The sequence below is a fragment of the Orcinus orca genome, chromosome 5 (genome assembly GCF_937001465.1).
Source record: "Orcinus orca chromosome 5, mOrcOrc1.1, whole genome shotgun sequence".
Classification (NCBI taxonomy): domain Eukaryota; kingdom Metazoa; phylum Chordata; class Mammalia; order Artiodactyla; family Delphinidae; genus Orcinus; species Orcinus orca.
In genome coordinates, this window is record NC_064563.1 from 103,037,426 (window position 1) to 103,050,945 (window position 13,520).

Sequence of the window (13,520 nt, forward strand, 5' to 3'; positions counted from 1 at the left end):
TTATTGACCCCACTGAATAATACAGATCACTGACAGGGGTAAGAATGGATTAATCTATTACTACTGAGCGTTCATTAAGCATGTGCACTCTATTTTAAAGACATGGCAAACAGAGCTCACAGTCTGGTGAAGGAAGTTACACTGTTCCAGGATGACTATGATTATCTGTTGTGGGAAGTAAAATTAAATATTTTAGACCCCTGCTCCTCAGAGTGTGGTCCACAAACCAGCAGTATTGAAACCAAGCCCAACACTGTGGGTCCCTCCCTGGTACAAAACCTTTCTGTGTCCCCCATTTCTTGTTTGTAGGAAATAGGCTTCATTCTGCCTCCTAGACCTTCCCTGAGTTCCAAAGGGCAGATTCAAACAGTTGCTAATTAGGGAAGGGAGGGGATGCAGAAACAAGGGAGGAGAATAGTGCAGCCTTGGGGCAGGGTCCTGGTTCCTCCTCAAGGAATATACACAACAATATATCTTTGAATTCTTCTGCAGGAACTAAGGCCCCCACCCAGGTGGAGGATGGTAACTTCAGGCTGAGCACAAGAGTCCTGGAGCACCACCCTGTTACCTCACCAACCAATCAGAAGAAATTCACACACCCTGCAGCCCTCACCCCAAATTTTGCCTATTAAAAACTTCTCCCCAGAAACCACTGGAGAGTTCGGGGATTTTGAACACAAGGACCTGTTCTCCTTGCTTGGCCCTGCAATAAAACTTTCTCTGCTCCAAACTCTGACACTTCGGTTTATTTGGCCTCACAGTGCGTTAGGCACAAGAACTTGCATGTGGTAACAGTATTGGCATCACCTGGGAACTTGGTAGAGCTGCAGAATCTCAGCTCCACCCCTTGATCTACTGAGTCAAATGTGCATTTTAACAAGATCCCCAGGTGACCTGTGTGTTTGAGAAGCACTGCTGGAGAAGGTCAGAAGAAAGAGGAATCATAGCCCATGGAGAGGATCAGGGCTCCACAAAAAACAGTTGTTGAGAGGAACTGAAAGCTCATTCTAAGTTCCATGCTACCTCTTTTAAGAGTCTTTTGGGCTTGACTTTTTAAAATTTCCAATCAACAAAATTTTCCCTGAACAAACTAGTGAGACTCTCTTTGAAAATAAGTGGCTTTGAGAAAATTTTCCATCATCATTCTAGGGGATATTTGTGGTCTCTCTGTAAATTCCCTGGATGTTTTCATTCCTATATTGCTTACAGCCTTATCCTTTCACCTTCCATCTACTACCAGTATCACCACTGCTATTTTTGAGAGAAAATATACAGATTACATCTACGTGACACACATTTCATCCTGCATCGCCTTCTGATTCACCTAAAAGGGCCAACTGAATCACCACTCACTCACAACATTTCCCATTATCGCTATTCACACCTGGGACCCAGGAATTACAGATCTTAGAGCTGGAAAGACTGCAAGAGTTCAGGGCATTTAGACAGAGTAAGGTCTTATGTCACCACGTTACAAAAGAAGCAGACAGGATTTAGAAAAAAGTAAAAACTTGCCAAAGGTGACCTCACTCATAAGTAGCAGAGTTGGCAGTGCAGGAGAACATTTTTACGTGGATTTTCCTCCAGCATGATTCCAGGCTCATCACGGGTACGCAACAATAACCCACTAGTCTTCATTTCATTCCAATCCTCTCAAATCTCTATGGTTTTCAATTCCTGAAACACCCCTCGGGTGGCGGGTGGCACTGCGTCTCACTACTGCTGCCTGAGCTTCTAAATCTTTCTCTTCCTCCTTGGCACACCTAAATACAGGTGTTCTCAAGCTCTTATCTTTTTTTTTTTTTTTGGCGGTACGCGGGCTTCTCACTGTTGTGGCCTCTCCCGTTGCAGAGCCCAGGCTCCGGACGCGCAGGCTCAGCGGCCATGGCTCACAGGCCCAGCCGCTCCGTGGCATGTGGGATCTTCCCGGACCGGGGCACGGACCCGTGTCCCCTGCATCGGCAGGCGGACTCTCAACCACTGCGCCACGCCACCAGGGAACCCCTCAAGCTCTTATCTTAATCCTATTTCCTAAACCCATGTTGTCATTACTTCTCAGCTACTAGCAATGATCTCTAACCTATCTTCCGTTTAAATCAGCCCATGTGCTGCACTGGCATAAACTCCTCAAAGCAAGCCCAGCTCTCATTTTGTCATCCACCCCACAGGAAAACCTTCAGTGTTATCCCATTGTCTGCCAAATACACATAAAATCACTTAGCCTGGCATTTAAGACTTCTTTAATTTGGCCCTTCTATCTTCCTTCTCATCTTCTTCATGTAATTTCTTCTCTGCAGGTAGCAGCGCAATTAGGTGTTAAGGTTGTCTGCTTGGCAATCAGACACCATGGGTTTGAGTCTCAGCTTTACCTCTGTCTAGACGTATGACCCTAGGAAGTTTCTTAACCTCTTTATACCTCACCTGTAAAATGGGAATAAAGATAGTACCTAATAGAGCTATTTAAGTTGTAAATATAAAGCACTTAGAAAAATGTCTGGCACATGGTAAGGACTCTCCTAATCTTGTTTTTAATTCTTCTTTTAAAACTAATAAAGTATAAGCTGCCCATACACCAAGGCTTCAATAAAAGACTAACTTCAGGGGACTTCCCTGGTGGCACAGTGGTTAAGAATCTGCCTGCCAATGCAGGGAACATGGGTTCGAGCCTTGGTCCAGGAAGATCCCACATGCTGCAGAGCAACTAAGCTGGTGTGCCACAACTACTGAGCCTGCGCTGTGAGACACAGCTACTGAGCCCACGTGCCTAGAGCCCGTGCTCTGCAACAAGAGAAGCCACCGCAATGAGAAGCCCACACACTGCAACCAAGAGTAGCCCCTGCTCACCACGACTAGAAAAAGCCCGCGTGCAGCAATGAAGACCCAACGCAGCCAAAAATAAATAAATAAATTTATTTAAAAAAAAAAACAAAACTAACTTCATAACATCCTGGTAAAGATACTGAAGAATTCATGACAGTGTACAATAAGAGCCAAAAAAAAAAGAAAATTAAGCTTCCATTACTATGCTAGCTATTATTTCTCCACATTTATTTAAACATTTCAAAGTATCTGTGATAGGAAGGCTTACCCATCTGCTTCTAAATGTAAAACAAAAGGCATTCAAGATAATAGTAATTCATTAGCAAAACTCATCTTAGACCCTATTTCTGGCTATAGAAGCCACACCTTCCTATGCTTTTCATAATAAAACTGCTCTGAGTCCTAGTAAAACCAAACAACCTAGGTTTGTAATCAGCATATCAAATTTATGTCTTGAAGCAAGAAAGAAAATCAAGAACTTTACAAATAATCTGAGTTGGCAAATAGTTTTCACCTTACACTCTGATTTGGATCCATTAAAATGTTGAGAAGGGGCTTCCCTAGTGGCGCAGTGGTTGAGAGTCCGCCTGCCGATGCAGGGGACGCAGGTTCATGCCCCGGTCCAGGAGGATCCCACATGCCGGAGAGCGGCTGGGCCCGTGAGCCACGGCCGCTGGGCCTGCGCGTCCGGAGCCTGTGCTCCACAACGGGAGAGGCCACAGCAGTGACAGGCCCACGTGCCGCAAAAAAAAAAAAAAATGTTGAGAAGGATTCAAATATGGTACTCTAGGCTCAGAAGCAAATGCCAGGGTCAGTCAGCAACATCTAACAAGTTAACGATGAAGAGTTGAATACCTGTTAGCCCTAGGCTAGAGAATGGAGGAAGAAGAAAAAACAGTGCAACAGACGGCAATACAACTAGGTTAAATTTTCTGAACACTTATGTGACGAAACTTTTCTAAATGCTCTTGGTATATAATTCTTTTAATCCTCAAAATGATCCCTTAAGAAAGGTCATTCCTATCATACAGATGAAGACACTAAAGCACAAAGAAGTTATAATGTACCCAAGGATACCCAAGTAGTAAGTGGTGGAGCTGGGATTTGAACCCAGGCACATACCAGAATCCATGCTCTTCACCATTAGGTTATAAGGACTCAAAATATTTCCATATTCTTGACGCAAGGAGATGTATAGATTGACAGGAAAGGCAGTTCCAGAAATCTCCAAGATGATTATAGCCCAGATTTCCTTCGATTAAGATGTTTCTGGCAGTAAGAAACCTGAAGATCCAGCCTTACATTCAGCCTACATTCACAGTGCTCAAAAGTTCTGCAAGACCAGTGCCTCAGGACACTAGGGAAGGACTTTGAATCCACTCATAATCTTGGTATGAACAATGAAGAGCTCAAGAGATTCCCAAGGACTAAATCCCAAAACCACTGTAAATGCCCAGATGTACCAATAGTACGAAAGCATAATACTGTAAGTCAATAAGTGTCCTTCATAAAATGATTTCCAAACAAAGCAGTTGCTAGCAGTAACTAGTAGTTACTACTAGTAGTAACTACTAGCAGTTACTACTAGCAGTTACTACTAGCAGTAGCTAGCAGTAACAAATTTGCTAGTAGAATAACTGTTCTCTGATGAACCTCAACAAATCAGAAAGGCTATGGTTTCATGGGTAAAACATAGAGCTAATTCCTAGAAGACATTTGAGCTCCAGAGCTTTCTCAGAATGAATTTATAAATAGGTGTAAATTTGTACATGGGATTCCAGGCATAGTAAGGAGAATATACACACAAATTATATTAAGGTACTTCAATGAAATTATTACTAATTGTAGCATTAAAGACAGAGAGGCAACTAGAGTTCATTCTAACAACGCTGGTTAACAGCACTTGCTACAATAGTTGTGATGCATGTAATGTTCTAGTTGTAACTTCAGTTTACTTACTCTTTCACTTCCATGTTGGTTTAGAACAGTCCCAAAAAGGCCCATTTAGACTGAGAATGAAAATAATAATTAAAACTTTCATAGCTCAATTTTGGGATATGTAAAGAGTCACTGGTTACCTAATATGTAGTTTCATAGGCCCTCTGGTCACCTGTTAAACTAGTTAGAGATAAATTAACAGGCAGCTGTATACAAAGAAGGAGAGGGTAAAGTCACCTGCCAGAGGGAAACACTATAAAAATATTTCAAGTGTTCCAACTTAACAGCGAGGAAGTCTGAGAAGACAGTCCTGGTTGCCTTTGCTTACCTACTCTTTTAGGGGTCTGTTCCCAAAGGCCCTCTGTCCCCTGAGGATGTAGAATGTGGTAAGGGTGCCGGAGGCCCAGGAGGCTGCTGCTAAATTCTTGGAGCCCCTCCACTAGAAATTATCCAAGACAAAAAGGTCGTGCTGCTTCTTCACTTGTAAGTGCTGAAATAAAACACAAAGGTTGCATGCTTATAAGGATGGTTCGGCTACCCGAGAAAAATCTTAAGCCATTAAAAAAAACTTTGAATGAAAATACTACTTTAGTAAACTCACTACTGGCCCGTCCCAAAATGCTCTGCAGGGTGATGTAATTACCAAAAACAAAACAAAAACAAAAATCCAACAGCAAAACCGGCTGCATATATTACATGACTGTAGCCCATGACCGGTTATGCACGCGATCCAGCTTAGTCTCCTTGAAAAAAATAACATATCCAGCTCAATTAATCCAGAGCAACCCGGTAATGAAAGAACCATCTGTCTTCTTTTTCAGCTTCTCTCCACACGTACACACAGCTTTATTGTTCAATGCAGAGGTGAGAGAAGGAGCTGCTGGAAAACCTTCTGAAGAGGAAAGGGAGGGAGGGAGACAGGAGAATGTGGAGGAAGGTCAAGAAGAACAAAAATATCCAGAAGGAAGTGAGGGGAAAGGAAGTGTGGGAAGTTAGAACAGCAACTACTTTAACAATGTGCCATGGGCTACCTTCTCCAAAAAATTTTGAAAAAAAAAATCTCAAATTCTCCTGCTGTAGCTTTTCTTACACAAGACTAAATAATCCTGATACAAAAACAAACAAAACAAACAAAACTGCATGCTCTGTATTTCTTGGGTTAGTAGAAAGTGTCATTTAAAAAAAAAATTTTAGGAAACAAATATCAAAAAACAAAACCAACAAAAATATGGCAAATATTTTATTTCAGAACCCATTGATGAACTGATGTCCTACAATAAGAAAGTGATTATGCTTAATTAAGAAAATCATAGATCGGGCTTCCCTGGTGGTGCAGTGGTTGGGAGTCCGCCTGCCGATGCGGGGGACGCAGGTGCGTGCCCCGATCCGTGAGGATCCCACGTGCCACGGAGCGGCTGGGACCGTGAGCCACGGCCGCTACGCCTGCGCGTCCGGGGCCTGTGCTCCGCAGCGGGAGAGGCCACAACAGTGAGAGGCCCACATACCAGAAAAAAAAAAAAAAGAAAAAAAAAGAAATCAGTTGATGTGCTGAATTGTGGATTACAGGGGACTTTTTTTCTTGAAAGTTTAAAATTTATGGAGAAACAGAAAATGCTTATTTTCATATATCTCTATATGCATATATATCTATATGCAGCATATATCTGTATATGCTGACTGACCCCGGCATTTGAAGTGCTAAGCAGTTGGTGCATTTAGAAACCAGAAGAAAGGCAAAGCGGTGCTCTTTAGTGGCAATTATTATAATTAGAAGTCTCCACCACAAGACAGAATTTTGAACCTAAGGAAATTATGGGTCATGATAAAGTTGAGCCTCAAAATCATTCTCCCTAAATGTATAGAAAGTACAACTCCTGGGTTCCTATGATCTTCAACCTACTACTAGCTACTACCAGCTGGAGTAAAGGAGCAATCACAAATTTGAAATAGAAAGGTTAGTAAAGAAAGCCCAAACAATGTCACACCAGGAACAACTAGAGGGATGGGGATTTAGTTACACCTGGAGAAGCTTAAATCAAGGAAGGAAAACAAAAATGGCTATTCTCGTGTCTGTATGGCCTTCACGAAAAAGAGGCATTAGCCTGGTACTGAATGCTGCAGGGAGTTAAGCCAAGGCCAGTGAATGCAATATTCGAGGACTTTGAGCTCCACATGGAAGAAGTTGCTTAGGTTGCCTAAAGATAATACAGGTTCCATTGCTGGATAATGAGTCACTTGTTACTACAGATAACTCTGTTTTAAAAACCACTTGGAAAAAATTAATTAATTAAAAGAAATAAAAACTACTTGGGAGGGCTTTGGATAGTAGTGCTTAATAAACTTTAATGTCCATTAACATCACCTGAGCATCTTGTTAAAATGTAGATCCTTATTCGGTAGGGCAGGTGGGGACTAAGAATATGCATTTCTAGCGAGTTCCCAGGTGGTGCCAATGCTGATGTAGCTTGGTTACAAGCATTAGAATGTTATTTAAACCAGTGTTTCCCAAAGTGCAATCTTCTAACCATATGGCTTCAAAAGTACTCCAACCCTGATGTGGGGGCAGACGATTAATAGGTAAAGTAGCTATTAGCAGAATTGTGCAGGCACACACCTTCAAATTAAAAATAAAAAGGGTGTATGGTGGTATCTTCCAGTACCCCCCAGGTGAAACTTTTGAACAATAACTAATTTTGTCCAATTTTAAAGAATACATGTTTCATTTCAATTAAAAAAGGATTAAAAAATGATGCTTTTACTCCAAGCTTGGTAAATAACTGAAGCCAAATAAGCGTGTCCTGATGAATGAATGAGTATATGCTCAGCATTAAAAATGCAGTGACTTATGATTTCAGTATACAATAGTTAACAGAGAAGTAGGATAAGACAAAATATGGCTATAAAGTAATTTTTCCCAGTGATTTGTGTTACAAAATCATTTGCCTCCAAACGTGGTGAGGGTAGACTCCTAAGGCTACATTTGTAGTCTTCTTTTTCAAGGTAGGGCCTTGCATTATTTTCCTAGCCCTGAAATTTCACCTCCCCACCACCCCATCTGGGTCAAAAAATTCTTTCAATGCTTTGAAAGTTTCTTTCTTGTTCATATTTTGCTCAGCTCCCTACTTATCTCATAAATTTGGGCTTTTAATCAGTTCAAAATTCTGTGTGATGTCTTTCCTGGGGAAATATGCTAATATCTGAACACACAGACCTTCCTCAAATTTTAAAGCCTTCTTAGGTTTCTCTCCCAGAGTAAATAAACCCACAACTAAGAAGGAACCAGTTTCCTGTCTTTCCTCCTACTCTGTAAGTTCTCCTTCCAAAGGGTTTACTGTTTTATAGTTTGCTTAAAAGTTATAAGTAACATTCCATCTGACTTACAAAAGCCCTTTTTTTCAAGCTACTTATTACATCAGTTTATTCTGAATGAACCTAGCTTATTCTGCTCCTTGAGATGTATCATTTCCTGTTTGTTAGTTCCTCTTTTGCTACTTTTAAAAGAAAAAAGTCAGTTAGCTTGAGGGTAAACGATCAGATGAGCATGTATCAAATCTTAAGATTAAAGCAGTTGGAAATGTTCCTGCTTTCCACAGTAAATGAAAGTATGTGATGATACTTATGTTACTATCCATCAGATGACCCTCCAAAGTCAAATTACAAATATGATGCGAATCTTAATTTGGGGTATCTTATAATTATTATTACAAATAAACCAGTACATGCGATACATATTTTTTTATTAAATCATATAGTCCTAGATTTACTTCCGAATACCAGCTAAATTAATCCTCTAGGCAAAGGGAGTCAATTCATTTCCTAGTAAAATTAACTCTGAAAGTTTTTACCTCTACTATAACTTTGCTGATTTAGTCAATAATTAATTTCCTAATGCCAGCCCTTGTCATAGGCACTGAAGATACAGAAGTGAAGAAGAAAAACAGTCTACAATCCAGGAGAGAAGCAGAAATTAGCAAGTAGTTTTATTACTATTAAGTAATAGTACTTAGAGTTATTACTATATAAGTAAGTATTAAATTACAATTGTGGTCTGACAAGCAACTGACCCAGGTGGGGAAGGACAGGGAGCTTCTCGGAGGAATTTGAGAAAATTCACAGAGAACTCCTCTGAGAAGGAGTTAACCAGAAGAAACCAGGGTGGAAATGAAAAGCATCCCAGTCAGAGGAAACAGCATTTGCGAAGATTCTGAAGTGAAAATGAAAACAGTTCACCAGAAGAATTGAGGTTGCTGATAATAGGAGTAAGCATGAAAATGATAAGAGCTGATCTTTGTTGCATGCCCTACGACATGCATGAACTCATAGAACCCTCACAACAGTGCTAAGATGGGCCTGTTATTCTAATTTTGTAAATGAGGAAACTGAGAGGCTTAGAGAAGTTAACTTGTCCAAGGTCTCAAAGTTAGGTGTCAAGCCAGGGGTTGGGCTAGGCAGTTGTAGGCAGTAATCTAGGCAGTAATCTAATAATTCAGATTATTCTGAATCTGTAAGCTATTCTAGCTTTCCAGGAGCCAGATCAACTTGGAGCTTTCCTCATCTTCAAGATTTATTCTGTCAATTTTCATTTTTCACAGAATAATATTGTGAAATATAGATGTATTGGAATAGCTTCAGTCCCATTCCCAGAGTCTTTATAAATGTATGGTTCCTAGGTTGGAATCTATCTCATTAGGAAATATTACATCGAATTTTTTCATTACAAAAATGTTAACAGGGACTTCGCTGGTGGCGCAGAGGTTAAGACCCCGTACTCCCAATGCAGGGGGCCCAGGTTCGATCCCTGGTCAAGGAACTAGATCCCACATGCATGCCTCAACTAAGAGTTTGCATGCCACAACTAAGGAGCCCGTGTGCCACAACTAAGGAGCAGGTGAGCCGCAGCTAAGACCCAGAGCAAGCAAATCAATAAATATATATTTTTTAAAAACCCATTAACAGAAGTCCAAATGTTAATATAACAAATGCCCATGAACCCATTAACCAAAATAACCATATCTTCTCAGGGATTTTTTTTTAATGGAGATTTATGTTCCCCTCCTTACCATGTTCCTCTTCTCTGAGAGGCAACCACTATCACAAATTTATGTACTTTTTATTCACACATGTGTACACACCCACATGCATTCGAAAACATTATGTGGTATGTAATATTGTTTAAAGTAATGTTTAACATTGACATAACAAATACATACTATTCTGAAATTTGCGTTTTTCACTCTACACTTTTGGTTTTGAGGTCCATCCATATTGATGCATAAAGGTCTTGTTCATTCTTTTTAAGTTCTGTAGAGTATCCTATCAACCAAATATATCACAAAGCTTTCCATTCCCTACCAGAGACATTTAGGTTGCTTTCAGAGAACTGCTAATCTAAATGTCATTTTGGAGCAAAATCTTCTTTTTTTTCCAATCTAGAAAAAACAGTTTACTAAGACAGTGAAACTTACAAATTGCTAGAAATACTTTAAAATTGAAATTTCACTTTGCATAGAGTCTTTTTTCTAAAACATAAACTTTGATCATTCAGGTTGTTTAAAACTACGTAGATATTTAAAATACCATGACTCTCTGAAAACGGGAAGTTAATAGTATTTTTTTTTAAAAAGTACATTTCTAGGTAAGGTGAATCTATAATCATCCTGTTGAAAACAAAACACACTGAAGAAAAAGTGGATGCTGAAAATAGCCTTCTTACAATCACTTTCTTTTTCTGATAACCACACTGACTAGGCAGAAAAGTTAGAGCATTTGAGCAAGTAGATAAACAAACCAAAGGTCTCTCTGGAATGCTTTGTTCAGTGTTTTGGCCAGAACGTAATCCAAGGTACAACCTCACAGAGAGATAACCAAATTTCTCTTTAGAACTGAGGGATTGGGAAGTGCCTACTATGAGCCAGAGTCAATGCGGGATAAAGCAGACAATTAAGCAAAACAATGAAATGCCAGGTCTTTCACCCTGAAGTCTTTAGACCCATAAACAGTGTGACTATACACAATGATCTACTGACGTTAATGAAAATTTTTAGCTCAAGGACATTGTAACAAGGTTTATCATCCAGCATAAACTGAAGTCAAGTCTACGTCTATGGGTTTCCTATCCCTTTAGCATCATTTTCTATAAAGAATCTGAGAAAACCTCAAAAGGCAGATGTTTTAAAATATAGATAAATGTTTACTAATGGCTGCATTCTTTACACTATAAAACAACCTAGTCTCGGGAATTCCCTGGCAGTCCGGTTAGGTTAGGACTTGGCGTTTTCCCTGCCAAGACTGGGGTTCAGTCCCTGGTTGGGGAACTAAGACCCTGCAAGGCGCAGCTCGGCCAAAAACAAAACTAAGCAAAACAAAACCTAGTCTAGAAGGAGCAAAGGAAATTTGAATAAGAGCATTCTCTTTGAAGGGAGGGGGAAGAAACATCTCTTCTCCTAGCAGATTTCCAAAGAACTGTACACCATCCCCAAGAAGGTGAATAAAAAAAGAAATCTGGGTTTCCATTGAAAGAAGTAACTCCAGTGCACTGGGGATCACAATGGAGTCAGACTGTTTGACTCCATGGTCACAATTAGCCAAATGTTTTAGCACATTCCACAGGCGAGAGTCAAGGAGATATCACTTCCTCTAGATCCCTGGTCTCCAGCCCAAGAAAACCCCCTCGGCTTAGGAAAACCTACCCAGGCTTCAGGAGGCAGCTCTGAGCTCAACAGAAAATCATCCTACCAGTAGTTCAGTGAAATAACAGGCCAAGCAAATGGAGCAGCTCCATCATCCACTTATCCATCTGTCCATCCATCCATCCAACACAGATACGTATTACTCATCCATCACATGGCACAAGATCTCAAGGAACAAGGACTGTCTGAACTGACAACACAGATGCTCTAAAGGCAAGTCCATAAAAACATAGACGATTAAACATACCGAACATAACATTTTGCCTAATTCTAACGTCTTACCTGTAGTTTCAAAGTGTACTCTCTTATTATTTTTCAATTAAATAATATGTATATTATAGAGAATACATAGAGAGAGGCCGAAAACATGCAACTTTTTTGCATTCTCCCTCAAAGGGCAAAATATATTGTATGAACAGCAGAAATTAGAGGTTGAGAGACTCTTAGCAAGAGAATAAGGAATCACCAATAGGCCAGGAATGAAAAGTTGAAATGCTTAAACTTTTGAAACTTCCCCGTGTTTATGATATTTTAAAACGTCTGGAGACTTCCCCAGTAGTTACTAGCAGTAAACAATGGCTTCTGAACAGAAAGCAGGGGCAGTTAAAAGGCACATGCACTCTGTAACCACCCTAGGCTACAGACGTATAAGGTGAAGGGAGAGTCTGTACTAAGAGCGTTTAAGACAAAAGCCACCAGAATCCCTAGTACAAAAGAACAAAGGAAGTGGCCTGAGTCTATGAAGTCACCCTGGGGACTTAACAACAGTCCCATCCTTATCATTCCCCTCACACCAGAAACTCAGCCCAGAATAAGAAATCGATAAGTTACTGTCAGGCAGTCTAAAACCAATCCTTTGCTGAAGAAAAAAATACTCCATCATCTAATATGCTCTGCCTCGTTCGTTATTACTAACTAAAGCCTAATTGTTGAGCTGCTTTTTGATCTGAGGGCTTTTTTATTTTCTGAAATGAGAACCGGCCTTTGATATGCGTAAGTACAACAAAATGAAACCTTTATTTACAGCATGCCATACTATTGGAAATAGGGATTTCATTTAAAGAATAAAGTTCTTTTTGTTTCCTATCAGAGATGATTCTGGATCAGAGGAACTGGGGACAACTAGACGGAGACGGTGGCTCAGTCTGGGTCTGGGAGGATGGATTAAGGACACCTCAGCCGAGACCCAGATAGGCAATGGTGGGAAAGCAGAGAGGGCTGATTTACAAAGCTTGGTCTGGGGTATGTCAGGAAACCAAACTGATTCAGTCTGAAAATACTAGGGAAGAGCAGAGTGAAGAAATAAAGAAAAAGTCATACGAATGTAATGAAACCTTGTCTTCCACAACACAGACGTGGAGCAACCAGGGGCAAGACAGGGCACTCTGTGAGCTAGTCCAGACAGGAGCAGCTTCGAAAGGGTGTAGCCAGGGCAATTCCAGAACCAAGGATCAGGTGCCCTCTGGGGGACAGAGAGAAGAGGGGTCAGAGCACCAGGCCCGCCACAGACGCTCTGCATTCATTTTCTAGGGCTGCAACAACAAAGTACCACAAGCAGGGTGGCTTACAATAACAGAACTGTATTATCTCACAGTTCTGGAAGATAGAAGTCCAGAATCTAAGTGTTGGCAGGGCCATGCTCCCTCTGAAACCTGTAGGGGAGAAACCTTCCTTGCCTCTTTCTAGTTTCTGGTGGTTTGCTAGCATTCCTCTGCATTCCCTGGTTTATAGATCATCACTCCAATCCACTGCCTTCACACAGTGCTCTCTCTGTGTCTCTGTCTTCACACAGATGCTTCTTATAAGGACACCAGTCCACTGGACTAGGGGTCCATCCAACTCCAGCATGACCTCATCTTAACTAATTACATGTGCAATGACCCTATTTTCGAATGAGTTCCCATTCTGAGGTACTGGGAGTTAGAACTTCACCGGGTCTTTTTAGGGAGACAGAGTTGAACCTATAACACCCTTCTTGATGCCTGGTCCGTACTCTCAGCCAGAGGGACCCTGATGCTCTAGAGTCATTCAGAATACCTGGGTGTTAATTCAAATTAAAAGGAAATAGAGGGC

General features: G+C 40.8%; 1 protein-coding gene across 14 annotated transcripts in view; it reads right to left on the reverse strand.

Annotated features, from left to right (window-relative positions):
• ST3GAL6 (ST3 beta-galactoside alpha-2,3-sialyltransferase 6) overlaps positions 1 to 13,520 on the reverse strand; it is a 110,189-nt gene that overhangs the window by 64,352 nt on the left and 32,317 nt on the right. For 7 of the 14 annotated variants that reach the window (XM_049710058.1, XM_049710061.1, XM_049710059.1 and 4 more), the window contains exon 2: positions 5,087 to 5,248. The exons of 6 other annotated variants lie outside the window; for them this stretch is intronic. The gene's annotated coding sequence lies outside the window, so the exon portion shown is untranslated. The remainder of the gene's footprint in view (positions 1 to 5,086; positions 5,249 to 13,520) is intronic. One more of the 14 variants, XM_049710062.1, reaches the window with a different exon arrangement.